The following is a 24,610-nucleotide window of genomic DNA, read 5'->3' as shown; positions in this document are numbered from 1 at the left end:
CCAGATTTCGCCCACCAGAGTCTTCTGAAAGTGTGTGTGTGGCGTCACCCCAAAACACTTTCTAAAGCCGGGGGTAATGTGATGAGCTCCAGGGAGAAAACAGGCGCAGAAAAGAAAACAGTGGAAGGAGAGGAGGCCAATCACCCGCTAATGGGTATGCGCCTCCAGAGACGAGGAAGAGGAGGAGGAACGCGACCGGGCTCTTGGGCGGACGAGCGTTCGGGGTGCGCCTGCATCAGCTGCGAAGACACCCATCGACGGCGCCCGTGCGACCGCACCGGGACATCGCCAGGTACCTCCTGGTCACCAGCCGGATCCGCTACTGCACTGGGCAACAGCGCCGGGATCCCTCTCCTGCCGTTTTCGCTGCGCCTGGTCTCTTCGCCTTCCGTTCCGGTCAGCGTGGAGCCATCGAGCCACTCGCGACCGAGTCATAACGGGCTGCATCGGTGAGACTGTTGTGGTTTTCTTCGCGCATGTGCTTTCTCTCACGAATCGCCAAGAAACTGCGACAGGGAAGGACTTAGTTGTGGTTTCCTCTCCCTTTGCATTTCATTCCTTTATTTTTCAATTTTGTTTTTGTTTTTCCATCGCCTTCTGCATACCCCCGTGTGTCCGCTCTCTGCAATATATTGGCTCTACCCGCTTCACCTTCGTGTTGTGGCCTCTGTCGTCATTGATCTTGCGTATACGTCTCGTGGTTCCCACCACCGAACCCTGAGTTCATCACAATACAGGACACAAAACTGAAAACTGCCGGTCTAAACACCCCAATAAAAATCAGGTCTCGGCATGCATTTTTGCAAAACGCCGCTCCCAAGGACCCCGAAAGAACGATGGCGTCAAAGGCAAACTGGCTCCCACGCGTGCAGTGCGTGAAAAGTGCAAGCTCCAGACTGGAAGTCTAACCGCAAGCATGCCTGTCGCCACCGGTCAGGTCTACGGACGACTCATTTCGGTCTTACGAGACACTGGAAGCAATATTGTCATCGTGCGTCGGGAATTCATTCCAGACAGGTGTCTCACGGGCCAAGCGTCCACGGTTCTGTTTGTGGACAACACCACGCGGCACCTTGAAGAGGCATACATCTACGTCAATACGCCGTATTTCACAGGACACGTTCTGGCGAAATGCATGGCCGACCCCCTGTATGACCTGATCCTTGGGAACATACCTGGTGTTAGGGATCCGAACAATCCTGACCCCACATGGCAGCCGCAAGTCTCCGAACCCCCAAGGGTAGAGGCGGCCAGTGTACAATCCCTTCACTCGCCTGCGGACAGGGAGACCGACAAAGCTGCCCAAGAAACATCAGCTGTGAAACAGGGCATACCTACGAGCTCAATCACGATCGCTGATATTACGAGCCGGGAGATGATCCAAAAACAGCAACATGACAAATCCCTTGATGATTGTTTCAAAAAGGCGGGGACAGAGTTCTTCTCCCGAAGTGGAAATGCGTACACGTATGTAAAGGAAAAAGGATTGCTGTACCGACGATATTGCGCGGCAGCAGGTCAACGGTTCAAACAGCTGGTTATACCTCATCCGCTAAGGGAGGCCGTCATGAAGATCGCACACGAAGGAATCATGTCTGGCCATCAAGGAACAAGAAGAACGGCGGAGAGAATTCTTCGAGAATTCCACTGGCCAGGTATTCATGCAGATGTTAAAAGATTTGTAAAGTCATGTGACGTCTGCCAGCGTACTACTCCAAAAGGGAAGGTCGGCGTCGCCCCATTAGGAAATATGCCTATTATTGGCACGCCATTCCAGAGGGTGGCAGTGGACATCATTGGGCCGCTACAACCAGCCTCAGACAAGGGCAATAGGTATATCTTAACAATGATAGACTTCGCAACCCGGTACGCCGATGCAGTAGCTCTACCGAGCCTCGACAGTGTCCACGTTGCAGAGGGTTTACTGGAAATGTTTTCCAGAGTCGGTTTCCCGAAAGAGATCTTGACGGACAGGGGAACCAGTTTCACATCCGGTCTCATGCAGGAAGTGAACAGACTACTGTCCATGAAATCTCTGCGTACGACACCATTCCACGCCATGGGCAATGGTTTGGCGGAGAAATACAACGGCACGCTTAAGACCATTTTGCGCAGAATGTGCCGAGAAAAACCAAAATCTTGGGACGCTATCTAGCTCCGCTCCTCTTTGCATATAGAGAGGTTCCTCAAGCCAGTCTGGGATTTTCCCCATTTGAACTGATCTACGGTCGACATGTTCGAGGACCGATGGCTGTGTTAAGAGAGCTCTGGACGGAGGACGGGTTGGACGAAGATATTCGTACCACCTACACATACGTTGTCGAACTCCGGAACCGTCTTGAAGACACATGCAAGACTGCGCACGAAGAGCTCAGGAAGGCTAAAGTCAAACAGAAAGCCTATTACGACCGCAGAGCAGTTCGAAGACCATTGAAGCCCGGGGACCGGGTCCTGGTACTCCTTCCAAGCAGCACAAACAAGTTGTTGATGCAGTGGAAGGGCCCGTTTGCGGTTCTCCGCCAATGCAACGACGTTGACTATGAGGTGGATGCTGGAGGCAAAACGAAACTTTTTCATATCAACATGTTAAAGAAATATGAGGAGCGACAACAGGCCGCAGCATTTGTAGCCGCTGTTAACATAATCGAAGATGGAACCGACAGCGAAGAAATACCTTTCTTCTCCGGCAACCAGGAGCAAACTTTTGAGGACATCGGTATTTTCCCCGGGTTGACACAGCAACAACGAAAAGAGGCACAATCCTTGTGCAGCCAGTTTCAAGACATATTCAGTGACCTGCCGGGAAAGACCGACCTCGTGGAATGTCAGCTCAACCTGACCAGCGCGATACCGGTAAACGTGCGGCAATACCCCGTGCCCTTCGCGTTCCAAGAACCCATTGAAAATGAGGTTCAAGATATGTTGCGCTTGGGCGTCATCGAACGATCAGTCTCCCCATATAATTCGCCACTTTTGGCTATCCGAAAGCCGGACAACACGATCCGAGTGTGCGTGGATTTTAGGGAACTGAACAAGCTACTTCTGGACGACAGCGAACCTATTCCACGAATTGACGTTTTGCTTGCAGAAATCGGACCAAAGAAGATTTTTTCAAAGTTCGACTTCACGAAAGGTTATTGGCAGGTTCCGATGGCCCCAGACTCCCGTGAGAAGACCGCTTTTTCTTGCAGGTCCGGCCTGTACCAGTTTAAATATATGCCATTTGGCTTGAAGACAGCGCCAGCAGTCTACGCTCGCCTTATGAGAAAGGTCTTCACGGGAATCCCACACACCTTCCATTACTTCGACGATGTGCTAGTCGCTACCGAAACATGGGACGAGCACATCTCCGTTCTTCGAACCGTCTTCACACGCATACGAGAAGCCAAGCTCACCGTCAAGCCAAGAAAATCAGAAATCGGAAGTCCAACGGTATCCTTTTTAGGGCACAAGATTGGATCTAGCCAAGTAGAACCAATGGACAAAACGCTGGATAAAATTCTGGAGTCGAGACGACCCCAGAACAAGAAACAAGTGCGGTCATTCCTTGGGCTAACCAGCTATTATCGCCAGTTCATACCAAACTACGCGGAGACGGCCAAGCCACTGACGGACCTCACGCGCAAATGTGCCAAAAACTTAATCCACTGGACAGAAGAGCATGAATGCGCCTTCACCGACTTGAGACAGAACCTATCTTCCGCACCCATTTTGCAAGCACCAGATCTGCGTAAGAACTTCGTGCTGCGCACCGACGCATCGGACAGGAGCGTAGGGGCAGTTCTGCTGCAAGAGAAAGATGGCACCCTCCACCCTGTTTCGTACGCCAGCAGAACGCTTTCCCCGCGTGAAAGCAAGTACTCTACCGTGGAACGAGAATGCTTAGCGCTCGTTTGGGCTGTGCGGAAATATCATCTGTTCTTGTGTGGTCGAAAGTTTGTCCTCCAAACAGACCACCAGCCCTTGCAATACCTACAAACCGCGAAATCCTTAAACAGCCGTGTTTTGAGGTGGAGCCTGTTCCTACAAGAATATTCATTCACCGTGCAATACATAAAAGGTGCGGATAATGTTGGAGCAGACTTGATGAGCCGAGTGTAATGCCGGAAATCTGTGCTTGCTCCCTTATTGTTTTGGTGACATTTACGCAAGTAGCCCTTGTAGTGTACATAGCGTTTTCTTTTCTTCTTCTTCTCCCTCATCACCACACCTCGAACACCGGGGACACTGAAAGTGTGTGTGTGGCTCCGCCCCCCTACAACTTTCCAAAGCCGGGGGTAGTGTAATGGTGCCGCCAATCCCCGAAGGGGTATGCTTGGAATTGGAGGACAATAATCCCCCGGTGCGGGAGCGCGTGAGCGGATGGAACGCGACAGGGACCACCATCGGTCGGCGTAAGCTCGGTGTGTGCTTGGACAGCACCGAACGTGATCTACACCCACCCGACGGCGCCCGTGCTACCGCGCCGGGACGTCGCCAGTGAACGCCGCATTACGGGGGCCGTGCCGTAGCGCCGGTCGCTCGTACCCGCTACCACACCGGGCGCCCGTGCCTTGCGCCGGGGAGTCTGGTCGTCAATCAGGCGGGGCCGCCATCGGTTCGAGAGGACCACCCGTCGGAGCCGCCGCCCCTGCCTGCCTCTCTTGGGCCTCCGGGCGAGAGGTCCGTGCTACCGCGCCGGGCCGCCTCATGTTCCTGCTGGGCTGCGCCACCGGATCGGGCCACGTGTGGTTCGAGTGACGTGGGGCCAGCCAAACGGGACCAGCACGTCTGCGACCCTCGGCTAGTGTGACTGCGACAATCCATGTGAGCCCAGTCCAGATTGCACGCGTATGTTGGGCGTTCGCTACCCTCGCTGAACTGGGACTTGCGCGGGACTGTTAGGAGGTGCAGGACTGAATCCCGCTTGTTGTTTTTCTCCTTTCTCATTTGCGTTTGCCGCGTTTGTAACGTTTTGGTTTCTTCCCGTTTTGCCCATGACCCATTTGAGCTGTTTTTGCCGCATAATACATCGCTCCTACGTTTCACCTTCGTGTTGTGGCCTCTGTCGTCATTGATCTTGCGTATACGTCTCGTGGTTCCCACCACCGAACCCTGAGATCATCACAGTGGTAGACAACGGCGCTTCGTGCGTGAACAGTGGTTCGTTAGCGGCCGAACACGAGGGTTTTCACAGAAAGCAGCGGAAGGACAATGAGGTTCTTAAGTCAGCCGTTCTGAAGGGGCCGGCGCTGGCTGCAGGTGAGCGTGAGCCCGTCGTCGCAGCGTGCGGAGGCGCAGAACATTCCGGGAGCATGGCCGAGCGGCCAAGAGCTTTGCAGGATGCAGCAACCCGGGAATCGCGCGAGGATGCAGTTGGTGTCACGCCCACTGCATCCTGTGTTTCTCTAGATACCGAGATGTCATGTCGCGAGAATGCGATTACTATGGGAAGCTCCAGCGGAGTGAGAGAGGAAAGTGCAAATCAGGGTACGGCCGCTCGTGTAGTGCAGCCCCAGGTAATTGCAGGTAGGACTACAGACGTAGCTGAACAGTCAGTCAGTGTCAGCGGTAATGTGACCGCTAAGCAGCCCTCTGCTGCTTACGCTGACCAACGGTTCGTAGCGGAGAACGGCGTTCCGAGCGCGGAAGCGGCCGAACCCGAGGGTTCGCCCAGAAAAAGGCGAAAGCGTCAGGCAGCTTCACCTGGGTGCAGCTTGGCTGCAACGCATGCTGACGGGCCGGCAGTCCCTTCCCAAGCGAGGAAGCGAGGAGGAGAGGGGCCCGTAATGCTGTTGTGCGACGAGGTGCGCCGGATAGCGAGGGTGTTTTCTGACGACGACGGCCGGTGCGTACCACCTGCTAAAGGCCGCTCGCTCTGAATGGGCTGGTGAGGATTGTGCCTAATTTGTCATGGTGACCTGCAGCCAGGGTCAAGGGGCACTGGCCACGCTGGTTGTGTGTCGTCAAGTGAAAGAGTGACGGTACACGTGTGAAAAGGGTGTATGATGTGCGTGTGTTGTGTGTGAAACATTCCGAAAGTTGTTTCACAGTGGCGGTGGAGGTGTCGGGCATTTCGGCACACCAACTGGTGCGGTAATGAAACGCACGTGTCGTGCAGCGCCTTGAAACGTCGCAGATTCCGAGGAAGGTCGCGCCTGCCCGCACCGGATGCGCTAATGGCCACCACATGGGGTTGGACCCCCACGAAGGACTCGCTTTTCCCTCTTCCCTAGCCCCCAGCGTCAGGGTGGAGGGAAGATGAAGACAAGGAGACGACATCGAGAGACGCGGTCCGGGCGCGGGAGAGCTCGGCCCGTCGTCTTCGAGCTCCGCGCGAGTCCTGTTTTTTAAATCGCCCGCCGGGCTGTAAATAAATGTACAGTTTTGTATCGGAGGCTGAGTTTGTCGGTTGAGGATACCCGGGGTCAGATCCTCAGCGCTACTGCGGCTTGGAGGAGAAGCCCCGGGGAAAAGAACATCAAGAAGATAACTGCATCCGTGATGGAAACGACTCTGCGATAGCGTTAAAACGTGTACGAGCATCAAGTTGCTGCTGCAGCGCCAACGGATAGCCCTAGCGACGCCTTTGGTGACAGCATGAGTGGTCTTTACGTTCTGATCCGCTCCGTGGTCCGTGAGGAGCTGCATAAAATTCTCGGAATGACACCACAGGCTACGGCAGGAACCATCGCGAGCATTGTAGAACAGCACTCTTAGGCAAAAAGGACTAAAATAGGGACTAAAATACAGCCGTTAGTCTTCGCGGGCGACCGTTCATCTTCAAGGGGAGTATCTGCGGCAGAGTACGTGCCGTGTGCATAAATTCGGACTAACTGTTCGTCCCCGCCGATCTATAGGCACCGGACACTGCAGTTTGCGCGCGACTCCAGCGCCGCCTCTCGCCGCCGCTTAGCAACTCCGGGTCGGTGGATGTCGCGACCGGCCGTTCAGCGCACGTAAAAACACACGCGCTGCGTACGGTTCGACGTTGTGTGGCGGGAGGTTTTTAAGAAACATAGTTATAATTGCAAGTTGCAGGGTCTCAAAGGATCAAAATGCTGCAGGAAAGAATTAGTGGCAACGCCGCTACTGCTGCGCGAAGGACAGCCCCTATCGCGAAAGGCAGTGTGCCATCGTTCTGTACAGGTTTCTCGCTCGGGCTGCAGTGGGAGAATAAGCGTCGCAAGAAATGATTTTAGCAGTAAGAAAAGTCAAGGAAGTCAGAAAGTCATGACATTTTTTGTCAGTGGAAGGAGTAAAATTATGAGTACGATTACCGTTTATGCGCAGCGCAGACACGAAGGGCCGTAAAACTAAAACGTTTGCTTTCAGTGTACATACACATCACGCGCTACGATGAATCGCATGCCGTCGTAGTAGTTGCATAACACAAGGTATTACAGATTCCGCCACTATTGTTTTATCAAGGTATTACAGCTTCCGCCACTATTGTTTTATCAGCAGTAACCTTTTTTAGCGACATTCACGGCACCGAATGGATACCAAACGGCAGCACAAGAATATGCATTCACAGCACTTCGCGGGTGATGCCAAAGGCAATGTCAAGACGCTCAATACGCATCCCGCTTACTGCCCTACTTTGTTCCCCGAAGTGTATATAGTTCGGCCACGCATTGCAAGCGACAGCGTGGAAAGCTATCAAAGGCAAGGTTGCATTCACTCGCGCTGACTTCTTTAATGCGTTTTGCGTACTATGAAAGTTGAGGTTATTAGTGTTTAAGCAGAGGATGGGGAGGAGTATTCTTTAATGCATTTTGTTTACTCAAAAAGTTGAGGTTATTATTGTTTAAGCAGAGGATGGGGAGGAGGAGGAAATACTTTTTTGGGGAATTCCGAACGGCCTGAAAAAACTGTATCACAATTAGCCGCAAGACGACTCTAACATTACTCACAAGATACAAGCCGAAACTAAACGGAATCTTCGTAAAGACAACCACCGCTCCGCAGCAGATTTCGAACTGTGTCGAACTGCGTTTACTTTGTCAACAGCTAATAACGTTTGGAATGCGTTGTTAATTAGTGACAACACCAACCGAGCTGAAGAAGGGCAACCGAAAAAGTAACTGTAGTGTGGTTGCGCGAACAGAGGAAAAAATAACACAAACACGCTTCTGTCGTGGAGCGCCGTTGTATACGCTGGCTACTGACCTGAATTGGCGCTGTAAATAAGTTTCCCTTGCTGAGAATGGGACGCGAGGCCGACAGTAGTCGTTCAGCCCCGTAATTGTGCGGAAATCGCACAGAAGCACTTGAGACACGGGGAAACTATTTGCCAGAACAGTTTTCAAGGTCGAGACACCTTTCAAAAACAATTGCAGCATCGCAAAAACAAACCGAGAGGTGCCGAATATATGAACGCGCGGCCACCGTCTGCCTCTCACCGACCCAAAGTTAGCTCAAGCTTCCGCGGTGCGGCGCTGGGTGTACTTATTCGTCGCGCCCTCTGTTTTGTGCAATAACTCCAGGGCAACAGTCGCCCATTTATTATGGGATTGTGAAGTGTGACCAGACGAAGCTTCAACCAGGACCTACCTTCCGCCGTGGTTACAAGACGCCATACGCAGTTACGACAAGGACACTCAACTCTCAGCCGTCCAGCAGGTCCTAACGGCCCTCGAACGGCAGCACCGGAGAGAAAGCTGCGGGCCGACGCCCTTCCTTCGGGGACAAGGGTGTCCACCCCCGCAGTGAGTAGCGATAGTGTTGCTTAATAGAATGTCACCAGGATCGACGAGTGGCTACGTCCGGGCGTAGTGGAGACATTACGCCTGTTGCCGGCGATCAGTAAAGTCTCTTTCACTTCCCTTCATGCTCGACGGCGACGTCATCCAGTCATCAAGCAGCCTTTGGTCTTCACCTGTTGTCCTTGTAACGAAAAAAGATGGAACACTGTGCGTCTGTGTTGGTTATAGAAAACTGAATAGTTTGCCAAAAAGGACGTTTACCCGTTGCCCCTGGACAGCCTTCGGCGGGCTAAGTACTTTTCGTCCATGGACTTGAGAAACGGCTACTGGCAGATAGAAGTTGATGAGAGAGACCACGAGAAAACAGCATTCGTCACGCCGAATGGTCGCTATGAATTAAGGGTTCTTCCTTTTGGCCTCTGTTCCGCCCCAGCCACATCCCAAAGAATGATGGACTGCGTACTTAACGGCTTGAAGTGGCACACTTGCCTTGTGTACTTAGACGACGTTGTGTTTTCGACAATATTTGAAGAGCACCTCAGCAGGCTCAGGCAAGTACTGGAAGCAGTGCGCTCACCTCGCCCGTCACTGCAACCGGAAAAGTGTCACTTTGGTTTCACCGAGCTCACGTTTCTGGGACATGTCAGTGCGGAGGGAGTTCGAGTTGACCCTGAGAAGACGACCGCCATTGCTGTTTTCTCTCCCCTCGAGATAAAAAAGGTGTAAGGCGCTTCTTTGAGCTCTGCGCCTACCACCGTAGATTCACTGCAGGCTTTTCAAGGTTTGCTAAGCCTCTTACGTCACCAAGGAAGACGTCCACTTTGCCTGGCACGAAAATCAACAGAAAGCCTTCGACGAGTTGCGCCAGCGCTTGCACTCACCTCTTGTGCTTGCGCATTTAAACGAGGATACGGAATCAGCTCCACACGGATGCCAGCAACATTGGACAAGGGGCCGTGCTTGTCCAGCGGCAAGAAGGTACCGAAGGAGTGATCGCCTACGCCCGCCGCACCCTTTCAAAATTACTCGACGACCGAAAAGGAGTGCCTAGCGGTAGTGTGGACAATTACCAAATTCTGTCTTTATCTGTATGGCGGAAAGATAAAGTTATCACTGATCATCACTCCCTCTGTTGGTTAACCAACCTGAGTGACCCATCGGGCCATCTTACGAGTTGGAGTCTACGGCTACAGGAATTCGACTTACGGATTGTTCACAAGTCAGGCCGGAAACACAACGACGCTGACAGCTTGTCCTGTGCCCCTGTCGAAATACCCAGTGAAAACGTTGAAGAAGACACTTCCTCTCTGCCATAAGTTCATCAGACGTGGCGACAAGGCAACGAGCTGACCCAAACGTTAGAGTGATTATCGACCATTTTGAGGGACGAAGTTCTCTTATACAACATAGCGTTGCCCGAGGGTTACCTTCGTACTGTCTTCGGAGCGGTGTCCTCTACAAGAAGAACACGGAGGCCAGAGGGAAGCTGTACCTTCTCTTGCAAGACCGTTCAAAGCGCAAAACGTAAAACGAGGGACGACGAGAGGCACAGGGACACACGCTACTTCCAACTCAGATTTATTAGGAAAAGAAGGCAAATATATACACAGAAATCGTGCGCACACCGGTACATTCTTGAGGCCACGCCACGCACACCCAAGACACGCATGATAAAATCGGAATACTGTAAAACAACGATAAAACACAATCACGAAAACCGACAAACGATAAAAATATTTGTTCGACAGCAGCTCGTGCGACACGTGCGTTCAGATTCGTATGTTCAATACGAAAGTTCCTTTTGTGATAGAGTCACAGATGGCTCAAGGTGACCTCAAGAATGTACCGGTGTGCGCGCGATTTCTGTGTATATATTTGCCTTCTTTTCCTAATAAATCTTAGTTGGAAGTAGCGCGTGTCCCTGTGCCTCTCGTCGTCCCTCGTTTTACGTTTTGCGCTTTGAACGGTCTTGCAATGGAATACCAACTTGCCCAGAAATCCGCCTTAATCATGTACCTTCTCGTCGTGCCACTGGATCTTCGAGACGAAATTTTTTTGGGTGCCACGATGAACCCACGTCTGGACACTTGGGGTTTGCACATTTTTCACGTAAAACAGAAAACAATGGTAAAGAAACGACTTTTATTTAGGGCAACTTGTGCCTGAACGAGACAAGAGAAACGAGGAGAGCCCTGCGTCTCGCTCGACCTCCGAGAACACACTGCCCGCGTTCGTGGCGTGATCTCGCAGTGCACGTGCGCTCGCGCCTCGGTTGGCGAGCACACACAAGCTCGCACTCCTGGCGCATAGTTTTCCTTGCCGGTTGCAGCTGGTTCGTGCACGTGCAACGCGGCCCACTTTGGGAGAGCTCCGAAAGCAAGCGGCAATATTGTACTGGAAAAGATTGCTGCACTATTTTCGGGATGCTTGAATACACAAAAAGTGCCGATAGCATGGAAACACGCCATTATCCTGACTCGTAAAACGGGAGATACTAAGGACCTTAAGAATTACAAACCCATCAGCCTATAATAGTTAGCCGCATTGGTGACAGTGTGGATTCCAAAGAGCCCTTAGAGCAGGCTGGGCTTCGGAAAGGGAACTCAACCATGGATCACATCCATGTTGTCAATCAAGTGATCGCAAAATGCGCAGAATACACTAATCCCCTTTACATAGCATTTATAGACTATGACAAATTGTCTATGAATCACCGCACCCAGGCTAAAAGCACTAAAAGGACAGGGAATACAGGAGACCTACATAAGACTTCTAGAAGACATATGTAAAGAATGCACGGGCAGGATAACACTCCACAAGCAAAGCGATAAATTCCCGATCCGAGAGGGAGTAAGACAGGAAGATACCATCTCGCCAAAGCTGTTCACAGCGTATCTCGAGGGGTATTCAGAAAGCTTGACTGGGAAAACACAGGATTAAGGATAAACTGAGAATACTTAGGTAATTTGAGCTTTGCAGACGACTTAGTCCTGCTGAGTGAGATGGAGGATACCTGCAAAAACTGATTGAGCAACTAAAATCAGCAAGCCCTCATTTAGTAGTCGGGAAATGTGCTGTATATATGCAAACATCTCGTTCAAGAATTTAAGTTTTGGCCGGGCGGCTGAATCTACAGACAGGCGGACAGACCAAAACTTTTGCGCTTAAGTCTCCCAGAAAGGCTATCGTCTTTAAAAAAACCAACACCGCCTCTATAACACTATAACATTGTCTGGCGTGTCAGTAGATCTCTAATGACATAGATCTCTGATGGCATGGACCTCTAATGGTCAGTAGATCTCTAATGGCATAGTCAGTAGACCTCTAATGGCAATATATCTCTAATCTCTAGTAGGGCCTCCTGAGGAATGTGCGCCGGCGCCCGCAACCCTACAGATCAGCAAAAAACTAGGCGCCTTAGGAGCATAAAATATAGAGACGCAGGGCCGCCATTTTTTGAAGGCTGTGTAACCTGCCTCGGTGGCTAAGTGGTTATGGCGTCGCGCTGCTGAGCAAAAGGACGCGGGTTCGATTCCCGGCCGCGGCGACCGCTTTTCTGGTGGAGGCGAAAAGTGAAAACGCCCGTGTGTTCGAGGTTTCGGCGCACGTTAAAGGTCTCCTGGTGATTGAAATTAATTCCAAGCCCTCTGCTACGGCGCGCCTCACCGCCTGTGTAGCTTCGGCGCGTTAAACGTCACAATCATTCAATCGAAGGCTGTGTAAACCCTGTTAATCGTTTTGTATTGCTTTCGTGAAGCGAAGCTTGCCGGCGGAGAGCGCGCAGGCCGGCAGCACGCGGAACAGACAGCGAGCGGGAAACAGAAGGAGAGAGCAACACGAAAGAGGCTGTTTCGCCACTACAAGATGATGCAACAGGCAATGTTATTCACTGTTGCGTATGTTGTCATCCCACCGCTGAAAACCCGCTGCTGCATAGGGGAAGGCGTACCCTAGCCGAGCTCCGTCGCCTCCGACATGCGTGTGGTAGCGTGGTGAAGAGAGCGGCCAGCCAATGTTGCTGCCTCGAAGAAGACCAGAAGCCGAAGGCAAACGTAACTTGTTTACTGCATGGCGAGAGATGGACCAAAGCCAGACAGGAGCAATCCCCCGACGGGCGAGGTTACAGTACAGGACTCGAGCAGAGTGACAGCATTGATTCACTGCTCAAACAGGAAAGAACTGCAGCGCTTGGAGGGTCTTATTTATACCCACAGCGCTAACAGTCAAACAACCATTCCCTCCAGATTGTGCACACGTACGACACGAACGGCACAGACACGCTCAACACTCTTTCCAGAGTTCTTGAGCGGACGGTAGTAGCGGCGCACGCTGAGTCCGAGAGAGGGTAGAGAGCTCCGCAGCGGCTTCCGCGTGCTTCGGACAAGTCTCTACATGCCGCACCTCCCGCCAGCGAAGTTTGAATCGCGCCGATAGCGAGGCGCCAGCGATCCCTACGTGTAGCAGCTTGTTTGAATCCGTCGGCTGCAAGTGCGAGTCCCCGACAGGGAGGCCTGCTTGAAAGGCGCACATAGTGGAGGCTCCGCCCCACAGCCGAGGAGTGTTGCACAAAGCACTGCGGCGGGCTGAGTCGTGAAAACACGCGTTGTTAGAAGAGCATACACCACCTATCGTCATCCTGAGCTTCATGACGCTTTTTAAAGACGATGGTCTTTCTTGGGCTCCTTAAACCCAGAAATTTTGGTATCTGTATGTACGTCTGTCTGTCTGTCTGTCTGTCATGTCTGACTTGATTCAGCCACCCGGCAAAGTGAAACGAAGTCTGCGCAATAGTCTCATATACCGGAATCTTGGGAGAACGCGAACATCGTCCTAATCCATAAAAAAGGCGACATGAAGCACTTGAAAAAATACAGGCCGATCAGCTTACTGTCAGTCGTCTAGAAGGTACTTACCAAGGTAATCCCTAACAGAATTTCTGCAACCTTAGCTTGCAGTCAGCCTAAAGAACAAGCAGGGTTCTGTAAAGGTTATTCAACAATGGACCATATTCACACGATCAATCAGGTGATAGAGAAGAGCGCTGACTATACTGAACCCCTATATATAGCCTTCATAGATTATGAGAAAGCATTTGACTCGGTCGAAACCCTAGCAGTCATTCAGGCATTACGGAACCAGGGGGTAGATGAGCATTATGTAAGAATACTAGAGGATATCTACAATGGGCCCACAGCTACCATCATCCTCCATAAGGAGAGCAGTAGAATACCTATAAGGAAGGGTGTCAGACAAGGAGACATAATCTCTCCAATGTTATTCAGAGCATGTTTACAAGAAGTATTCAGAACGTTGTATTGGGAACAGGTGGGAGTAAAGGTTAATGGAGAATACCTCAGTAACCTCAGATTTGCTGATGACATTGCCTTGCTAAGTAACTCGGGGGACGAATTGCAAAGCATGCTTTCCGCACTGGACGAACAGAGTAGAACCGTGGGCCTGAAAATTAATATGCAGAAAACTAAAGTAATAATCAATAACCTCGGGACAGCACAGCGGTTTGAGATAGGTGGCGAGGCAGTGGAAGTGGTAAGCGAATATATCTACTTAGGCCAAGTTGTGACCCCAGATCCCAACCATGAGGCAGAGAAAATTAGAAGGATCAGAATGGGGTGGGGTGCATATGGCAGGCATTCTCAGATAGCAGTCTACCACTGTCGCTGAAGAAGAAAGTGTATGACAGCTGCATCTTACCGGTACTCACCTACGGGGCAGAAACTTGGAGGCTCACTAAGAGGGTTCAACTTAAATTGAGAATGACTCAGCGGGCAATGGAGCGTAAAATGATAGGTGTAACATTAAGAACAAGAAGAGAGCGGAGTGGGTCAGGGAACAAACACGTGTTAAGGACATATTAGTAGAGATTAAGAAGAAGAAATGGACGTGGGCAGGGCATGTAATGCGAAGGCAAGATAACCGCTGGTCATTAAGGGTAACAGAGTGGATCCCTAGAGAAGGCAAGCGTTGCAGGGGGCGGCTGAAAGTTAGATGGGCAGATGAGATTAAGAAGTTTGCGGGGATAAACTGGTCACAGTTGGCACAGGACCGAGGTAATTGGAGAATACTGGGAGAGGCCTTTGCCCTGCAGTGGGCATAGATAGGCTGATGATGATGATGATGACTCACAGCGAAGTCTGAATGTCGAAGTCCTGTTTATGTGTTCATACTTGTGAACATTGTTGAACAAGAACAAGAGATTACGCAACTATAAAACATAAAATTAATGCACAAGGGATGTTTACAGTGTTCCTTTATAAAAAAAATTCATGGATGCTTGATTTTTGCGAAATGAAATACTACATCCAGTGCCCCCAAAAATTAACACTGCCGCCTGCTGTCGCCCGCGCCACTATAGCTTCTTCCAGCATTTCAGAAATCAACCGGCAACAGTTACGAAAGGTTCCACTATATAGACGGTATTCATTCAAAAGTTTAGCGGGCGATTTTCTTCGCTTGGCCACACTGAAAGCCGCCATGTCTGTGGCCACTGCTAGTGCATGCGCTGTGCGCCCACATCTCGAGAAAAAAAAACACCGGTGTTTCGTTTATCGTCTGCCGCGTTTCAACCCAATTATCGGTAGTGGCGTCAAGAGATATATTATTAATCGCATTCACATTATGTGGTGGCGCTCTACCTGCCATCGATAACTTCGCATCACCGGAGGATGAAACCGCGGCAGCGAACGGCCGGAACGGCGCGCAAAAGTCCGACACTGCAGTTGGCTGCCGCCGTGGATGCCGACGCAAGTGCACCCGCACCGTATCCACGACTTTGTCTGGTAAGTTCCCTCTAATACATGGTTGATTACAAAAACCGAATAATTTCTTTGGAGAGCTGTTTCACGCGTACGCCGATTTAGCGATGGTAGCGAATGCGAGGCCGCTTCCCGAGCCGTGCTGTAACCCGAGCGCTGACGGATCGCAAGCGCCCTTTGAACAAATCCCTCGAGTTTGGCTTCCGTACGGCAACATTTTCTGCATATGCCTTCGGGCGATCGCTTTTCCGCGAGCATACGCGTGACTTATCGCGACGCAGTCGCACGCATACGTGGGCTCTAACGTTTTTACCGCTCTACCTACTCGTGCACGCCCCCGTGTGCCAACATGTTTTCAAATAAATTGGAATGAAAACTTAGGCAGGCAGCAATGCGCCACCATCAGCTTCGCAGTCACCAGTCGCGGTCGCACGCTGGATGCCTTGTCGGTTGTTCGTACGAGGGATAAAAAACAGGCGCGCTCTTGTTTTTTATTTAAATCGCGGCAATCACTGACACTGACAATCACTGACATCACTGAGATTTTCTTCAGACTCCAATTCCAGAGAAAATCTGCTGTTGCAGTGACCAACCCGTTCCGCTGGTGCCGTGTAGATTCAATGCGCAAGTCTTGGCGCAGAAAAATTACTAGGACCCAGATTTCGGAAGTGTAGTGGACGCGCATTTCACGGCGCGCTGAAGGTGCGTTTCTCACGCTCGCTCGGGCGGCGGTTCGCGTTACCGGACCCGCCGTATGTGCGACGCGTGAGCTATCGTGTTCCACGCCTCTCGTTTTCCGGAAGTAATCAACTTGTCGTCGACCACCTCCACAGCTGTCATTGCGGCTGTCAAGAGCATGTTCGCGCGACATGGAATACCTGATGTGTTCGTGTCCAACAACGGCCCACAATTTTCGTCACGGGTGTTCGCCGAGTTCGCGCAGACCTACGGATTTCATCACATCACGAGCAGCCCGGGCTACCCACAGTCAAACGGCGAGGCAGAACGCATGGTGCGGACCATAAAGGATCTTTTCACAAAATCCAAGGACCCACACATGGCGCTTCTGGTGTACCGCGACACGCCAGGAGTGAGCGGATACAGCCCGTCGCAGCTCCTAATGGGCCAACGTCTGCAAACGACAGTGCCGAAGATGCCAGACACCCTGCAACCGGAGTGGCCGCCACACGACGAAGTCGCAGCTAAGGATAAAGCTAACCGAACAAAACAAAGTCAAAACTTCAACCGTCGTCACGCCGCCCACCAACTCCGCCCACTCGCTGACGGGGAGGATGTGTGGGTGCAGAATATGTCATGCGCAGCAAAGATGCTCAGCCTAGCAAGAAGACCGCGCTCATATGTGGTGGAAACACCGACAGGCATCATTCAGCGCAACCGTCGGCATTTGGTGCCGTTCAACGGTGCAGGCATGCCTGATGGCCTTAATTTGTGTCTGACAGTTATTCAAGCACAGACGAAACACCAGCAGTGACGGTCGAAAGCTCCGCGGATCAAACCCGCCGGATGTGTGACGCGTGAGCTATCGTGTTCCACGCCTGCGCCGCCGCGCCATCGGGGACCGGGGGGGTTTATTTCTTTTCGCTTAATAAAGGCACTTGAGTTCCAGCAACCGGTCGGTGTGGTCGCTTTCATCGTCGCTCGTCAGCCGACGAGACAGGAAGTACCTTAATTTGAGGAATGAAAAAAAGTTGGGCGTTTTAATTAGTGAACAAAGCGGAGTAACGCTAGTTCCATCTTTGGCTTGTTCCTTTTAACTGCGCTATTTTTACTGTGCACCTTTAAACACCCGGTTATTCCTCCCTCCCCCTCTGTGCTTTTACTACATAGCTGCATTTATTACATGGAATGGCGAGTTGATTTTTAAGCAATGCCTTGGGCACAGATGGTATCTAGCATGTTACTTTATGCACCATTCTTTTTTTAAGCAACCAACCTTCCCAACCGGCAAGCAGACCATACATATGCTCGCAGGCTCTGTTTTCACCATCCTTGCGTCTGCACATATGTGTATTTGTTAAACGTTGCCTGCATACCTTCTAGTCCAGACTTCATATTTGAAAAGCGGCAACTGGCCACAGTTGCCGCTTTTCTAATGGAGGCGAAAAGCAGAAATGCCCATGTTCGAGATTTTGGCACACGTTAAAACATCCCCAAGTGGTCAAAATTAACCTTAGTCCCTCACTACGGTGTGCCTCATCGCCTGTGTAGTGTCAGTGTGTTAAACCTCATAGTCAATCAAAGTGTTCGTACAAACCTTCTACAAAGCAAGCACAAGCCGTTTTCAACTTTATGTGGTCACTGGTGAACTGACTGTTGTAAGACTGTGCATTGAAGCATGCTTATGTTCACATGTTACTACTCACTCTTGCAGGTCTGAAGCATGAGATCAACCACTGGCTCTCAACAGCCACTCCCCCAGTCCGGCGAAGTCAACAAAAAGCCATCCAGCCACCACTAGGCACACAAGGCTGCAGAAAAAACTTGGCATAGCGTATGCATGTTTCTGACCTATTTTTGCTTCTCTTAAGAAGTTAAAGTTTATGCAGCTTGTGTTGCTTTTCAGTTTCAGTTGTACAACTTTTTTTGTTGTTGATTATGCATTTTCGTGTTGAAACGTATAAAAATGTGCAGTGCCAAAGGGACACTGCACCTCCAAGGCAAACTTCATTTTAGATTTTTTTATCCTTCACCTCCGTAAATGCTGGCATCATTACAGGAGTACTTGTCGAACGTTTTGATGTGTGGGTGTTTGCGTCTGTCCCGAATGCAAGATGGTGTGCCACTGCCCCTTAAAGGGGCTGGACCTACGCCACTTCTGATAGTGATGAAAAGCATGTCATAGTCTTCACATAAGCCATATGATGGCCAATTCTTTAAATACGTGTGAACATCCACTGCCTGACTACTCTTTACGTCCCAACTTTCAGCCTCTCATCAGTGCTAGTAAACATCCTACGCGAGACTGACCCCTTTGCTAAGCTGCACAGAAAAAAGGTCAACCCAACAGCTCAGCCATTATCAGCAGCTGACAATCCTTGTGAATCCTCAGGTGTTGTCAAGTGCACAAATAACTCCGCCATGTGCTCACCTTTGTGAGAGAGAAACGAGCCAAGAATGCCCCAGCAACACATCAGTGATGGCCTCCCAGATGGCCGATAGGATTCTCCAGGTACAGCGCGAAGGGGTTTTGAACCCCCTCCCCCGAACATTTTAGTACTATACTGCACATAAGCAAGTGCTAGCATTCATTTTGGCAAGGCTCCTTCCATTCTCCCATACCTCCATACACCCCCCAACCCCTAAAAGTATTTCTGGCTGTACCAACAGTTGATGGACTGTGAAGAATGAGCACCCTGGAAAGAACTAAAGGAGGTGTTTCAGGTGTGCATTTGGAGGTTGTCAGGTGACACACTGTTGAGTCGAGTTGATACGTGCAGCATACCACGGAAGCAGTGCATCAAGCATGTGTGATCCTGCATTCAAGGCCAGTGCACTGCAGGCGTATTAGTAACTGCACTTGCATTGGGTCAAATTAAACTATGCAGCTATTGAGAAAAACAATGGGGTGTACTCACGGGAGCAAAACTCTAGATTGATGCAAGCAGCAGCTGAAAGGCATTACATGCTGCCGCATGAATAAGTGCCTCCTGCCAAGAACACACTGGCTGTACGGCCTAGTTTAACAGTATGATGTTCATTTCGTGCTTGTTGCTTTGGCTACATGTGGCTTCGGCCTTGTTGAAGCGTTTTAGCGATTAGCGGTCAGTAATGCATTGAACGTTTTTTTCTTGACCTCTGATTGGGAGCTTAAGCATGCGACAGGCTTCATTAAAATCAAGTCCTAGCACTTCGGGATTTACACCCTATGCGCAGATTGTGACTATTCGTGAAGGACGGGGACAATAGAAAGGAGCAGTAAAAAATTCTTTAGGGCCTCATCTGGGGAGAGTGACCATTTGGGCTCCTTTCCTTGGTTGCAGCAAAGCCAAGGGAATGCGAGCTGTGGACCGGCGACCAAGGACAACTCCACCCGGAGCTGGGATTGTGTGCGCTGGACGTTGCGTCGTCGGCTGTCGAGCACTGAGGGCCAAAACCATCGAGGACAGGCGGCCATATCCATGCCAACAGAATCAACCTAAACAACAAGGTCAGCTGGGCAGCTACGGTCTCCCACGGCAAACACACTCAGAGACACATGGTCCCCCAGAGTCAATACACTCACGGCAGACATTCCGATTCATGCTCAGAAATTAACAAAATCCATCACATGCTTGAGTCCATTATCGTTGGAAAAAAAAAAGTTCTAAAAGCAGCCCTAACTGAACTTAAGGGAGTCAACACCACTGTCAACCCTGCCTCTTCCAAAACGTCAGACCAGCATCTCAGGCCATCGTTGACTCCAGCCACAGCAGGTTACCGACCTTGGGGTCCTCAGAAATTGGGTCCGCAGATGCAATGGCCAATTCTCCATCTGGCTCTACTCAGTTAAAACACTGGGACAAGAAAATTGGCCTTGGCAAACCCCCCTTGCTTCGGGGTCGGATGATTAGTACGTTACGGAAGGTGTGCTTCAAAATTTTGGAGAACAGATCATGGAAACCCTCGTGCGACATTCAAAGCCATGTTAGCGCAATTTGAGGATAAGATTGGTGCTGAAATCACCGGTCTCAACATTTGCATCACCGGTTCTTTGAGGAAGCTGCGTGAAGGGGAATGGGCCCCATAAAATCGACTGCACGTGCGTCTGGCCTCCGTCAGCGGACAGTTCCAAAGTGCTCACCAATCGTCTAAAGGCACATTCCCACTGGCGACTTGGCACATTGCGTGACGTCGCAAGTGATGAGCCAGGCATCGCTTTTTCTCGCTTTGCGAGGGAGGACAAGATCGCTCTAGGACTGAATCCCCTCGTTGCGCCTCGGCAATGCAAAACCGGATAGCCAATCATGGCTAAGGAGTCAGCTGACGTAGCTGCAAAGGAAAGATTTGTTTACATCCAGCAATGCAAACAATGGTGAGCCGCTGCTGCCGCACAGGGCTGACTGTGCCTGTCGGGTCAGGGGTCAGGCTGGCAAGGAAGTTTTCATGCGCTTCAGTTCTTTGGTCAGTGACTTCAGGGTATGCGTGTACTAATCAACAAACAGCGTAGAACTCATCAGTGTGGAAAGTCTTTTCAAATGGCAAACACAGTGTAGAACTTGGAGCGTTCGGAGGCGTCAAAACTTCTGCGTCTCTGAAAAGAAGTGAAATTTGCCGGCCGGGATGTGAGTATTGTTGCATCGAATTAATTACTAAATGCAAAACATGGCTGACCAGCACGTTTCTCCTAAACGTATGGAGCCCTTCTCGCAACACCTCCAAATTGACCAAGCTTTTTTAGAAAACTCTTGAAATTTTTCATTTCGACACATTACTCATTGTCGGTGATTTTAATGCACATCACACTAAGTGGGGATTGCAAGCATGACACCATTAAAAAGCGAAAACCTTTGGCTTGATGCCCAACAAGAAGGCCTCACCCTTACCACTGACCATACGCATCCCACTTGCACCGGAAGTAGTGTGAGCAGTGATGAGCAGCAGTGTGAGCAGCCTTGCCTCACTTTTACAGAACACACGTAAAGGAAGACCACTTTACGCAACACATAAGAGAATCTCGGCAGCGACCACCCGGCAACATCAAACGAAGGTCTGGTAGGCCCGCTTATCCTCATTTACTGAGATGCATTTCAAGGGCTCTGAGTGGTGCAGCGGGATTCCTCACACTCGGTGATTGGTCCACATATCTGAGAAATAACTAACATCAAGGCAAAGGCGGATCAACTGGGCCGAGATGCTGAGCAGGTAACTAATTAATCATTTGAAGCAGGGAACCAATGCCAGGTTGAATGCAGCTTCCCCACATGTGGGAGGCCAAGAGTGGTTTGCAACAGCGGCTCCGCAAGAACAAAGTCAGTTGCAACGTATTTTCTCGCCTGGATTGGCTTGACCAACACATTAAAGAATACTCAGTTATTGCGACAAAATTGGCATGCAGCTTGCGATTGCAGCGTGAGAAGCAACTACCCAAGACATGAAACGTCGTCTGATGCTTAATCGATCTCGGTAAAAGCCAAGCCATACATCGATGCAACCTAATGGGGAATTCCATTGAGAGAACAGGAGCAGTGGCGTCGTGCAGTGAGGAGTAGGTGACAGAACACTTGGGGGCACGCGGGAGCAGGGCCACTGCACCTGCCATGAGTGCGGCACGCACCCGGAGAGCAGGTGGGAGAGGAAAAAACGACGAGGGGAAAACACGGTCCCGACCGGCTATCGTGGCTTGTGTCGCCGAGATGGGCATACATAATAGCATTTATCAGGTTAAATAAGGGCGATCCGGCTACATTACTTGCAGTAGCAGCAGTATGAGGCCTGTCTGCAAGATTGGCGAGTGAGGAACAGGCGGTATCACTACGAGGGCGTCTCAAATACGACAAAAACCAGTAACAGAGGCTATTTTGCTCATATGCACCATCTCTCGGGGTGAAGTAGAGGTTAAACTGCCGGCTACTTGTTCTTGTAGTCGCTCGTGCAAATCTCCCCGGTGCCGTTCGTTTTTTTTCTGTCTCTCTCTCTCTCTCTTCAGCCTTTAGCGTTTTTGAGAACTGAGAACGAATATTTCAGTAGAAGAAACACCCCCGCCCCACGCAGAATCGTTAAATGATGTACAACCAAAGTGGGAAGCTCCTTCACTGGGTCTGTTTACTGAACAGCACCGTTGATTCTGGGCATGGAGTTCAGTGAGAGTAAAGCCCCTCCCACGGAGCAAGATATAAAGAGGAGCGCCGACTGTGGCCCAGAAAAAATCTTTTGCTCGGGCCGATAATGTCCACGCGCCGCCGACCGCCCAGCTTTCCCTTTGCTCTCTTCCTCCTTCGTTCGCCCTCTCGTCGCTGTGCCTCTGTACATAGCTCTTCCCTTCTTCGCTCTCCCCAGAGGCGTCTTTTCTTGCGCAGCGACATCTGTCTAATGCCTGTCCTACTATGCAGGAGGCATGCGTGCACGCGCGGAATTTAAACGCCCGTGCGCGGCCGCAATAGACGGCGCAGATAATCGCACGCCGCCGCATACATGGCGATCGCTTATTCCCGGAACGTTTAGTCTGACATTATGAATATCCACTAAAAATATTGCACTAACCCAGCACATGTAAGACGCAACTGAACGGCGACGACTTCAGAAGCACCGAAGAATGAGCAAGAGTAATATGGAACGCCACAACATAGTCTAGCGTGATTCTGCTTACGACGAATCGATGCAGCGCAAAGGTTGTTATCCCGCTCTCCGGCCGCGTGCTTAATTATTAATGCTGCTTCTGCGCACGAACAACGCTTACGAGGGTCGCCCGGAGACTCCATCGGCAAACGGCAATGATGCACATTTCTGTGCCAATGACTGAATTGGACGGCTGCCCTGTTGTATCAAGTGTACAAAAACACTGTCCGCTTGATAAGGAACCCAAGAATATCAAACGCATACTTCATTTTAACTCATGCCGCAACTTACCGCCCGATGTTCACTGTCGCTGTACGGTCGTGTTATCTCGTCGATAACACCGCGGTCTCCAAATAAAATGCTGCGATTTGTATGGCTGCAATTTTTTGGGCCTACCAGGGTTCCCGGCGTTTTTTTTTTTTTTTTTCGTTTAGCGGCTGACCAGCAAAACAACCGGCTCGTTAAACCTTTTCTTTCGGCGAGTTATCGCGAAATGAAGGCTTGTGAAAAGACCGCACTGTCAGGGACTTGATCTTGAGCAGATTGCTACGTCGCGGGCAGTCGCGGGTGATGTTATCGCATTTCTGTTCTTTTCTGATGAGCGTGTAAGTGCCGGCCCGTGTTCTAGACACACTCTGTTTTGGACGCAAGTTGCGAACTGCGAGAAAGCTGAGGGAACTTTTATAATCGCCAGTGATCAGAACCAGTTGCTCCTCTCGCCTTTTGTAAAACCTGTTAAAACACAGCCAAATTGGTATTCCAAAATTTACAAAACGGAGCCACATTTTCGGCAAGCACCACGCAAAAGGTACTGTGCGAAGGAGGCGCGCAATGAACGCGAAGCGGCGCCAAAGCAGGCCCAAAGCAGTCCGTGCCCAAAACTACCGTCGCCGAAGCAGACGACAGAGCCGACGAAATGCGTTCCGCCAACTCGCCCGCCGGCGCACGGGGAATGCCGGCCGCTTAGCCGCCGCCGGCTAAGGTCCCTTTCGCTGCGCCATCTACATTGTGCTCCGCGAGTTATGGACATTAAGAGCCCGCCGGAGAGAGCGAAGTCGGCGCTCCTGTTTATCTTGCTCCGTGGCCCCTCCTATGGGCAGGGCCGCGGCGGAGGGGCTTTAATTTAGAGCAGCCCAGCGGCGGCGCGGCGGCGCGCGCCATGTCGTCGCTCCATGTACCGTAATTACCCGATTCTAACGCGCACCCTTTTTCCGGAAAAATAGGCCGAAAAATCACATGCGCGTTAGAATCGGATTCGAAACCGAAACCGAAACAGCGGAAATTTCGTCCCACCCATCGCCATCACCATGTCAAGATGGTGCTAAAGCTTTTAGCAACGATTTTTCGGACGCAGGAAGCATATGCGCCAAGACTTTTCTATCGGCGTTCACACAAATCGTCAAATTGTTCCACTTGCGCGCTTGATAACAGCAATGGCAGCAGCGGCTCTCACGCGTTCAAAACGAGCGGTCGGCTGAAGCGTGCGGCTCTGGAGAAGCTCGTGGGATGGGCGTGCGAGGCGTGGGCCACGATCCCATCGACCATGGTTGAATGTTCGTTCAGAAGTGTGGCATCGCGAAGGCTCTTGGCGGCTCCAAGGACGAGATGTTGTGGTCAGCGGAAAGCGACGAGGAGTGAGATGAGCGAGATTACTTTGGGGAATAAATCGCCCATTTCTCCCGCATTCGTTTGTCTGGGTTATAAAGTTCCGTGCGCGTTACAAACGGAGGTGCAAGTTTTTTGGTTTTTTTGTCAGGAAAATCGGGTGCGCGTTAGAATCGGGGGCGCGTTAGAATTGGATAAGTACGGTAGCTCAGAGATTTCCCGCCGCGCAAACTTTGTCGTGAAAGTTCGCTCCACGTATTCCAGCCGTTA

The 24,610-nt window shown here is 50.9% G+C and overlaps 1 protein-coding gene and 1 long non-coding RNA gene across 2 annotated transcripts in view; both read left to right on the top strand.

Annotated features, from left to right (window-relative positions):
- LOC144153411 (alkaline phosphatase, tissue-nonspecific isozyme-like) overlaps nucleotides 1–24,610 on the top strand; it is a 107,953-nt gene that overhangs the window by 70,449 nt on the left and 12,894 nt on the right. The gene's annotated exons all lie outside the window — the stretch shown is intronic.
- LOC144153666 (uncharacterized) lies at nucleotides 15,245–21,358 on the top strand. Its single transcript, XR_013319350.1, has 3 exons — nucleotides 15,245–15,484; nucleotides 17,853–17,972; nucleotides 19,462–21,358. It is a non-coding gene; the product is annotated as an uncharacterized LOC144153666 (long non-coding RNA).

This window comes from Haemaphysalis longicornis, unplaced genomic scaffold, assembly GCF_048455015.1.
Source record: "Haemaphysalis longicornis isolate Haplotype H1 unplaced genomic scaffold, Haemaphysalis longicornis Haplotype H1 scaffold_9, whole genome shotgun sequence".
Taxonomy (NCBI): Eukaryota; Metazoa; Arthropoda; class Arachnida; order Ixodida; family Ixodidae; genus Haemaphysalis; species Haemaphysalis longicornis.
Note: the sequence above shows the minus strand (reverse complement) of the source record. Positions and strands in the feature narration are given on the sequence as shown.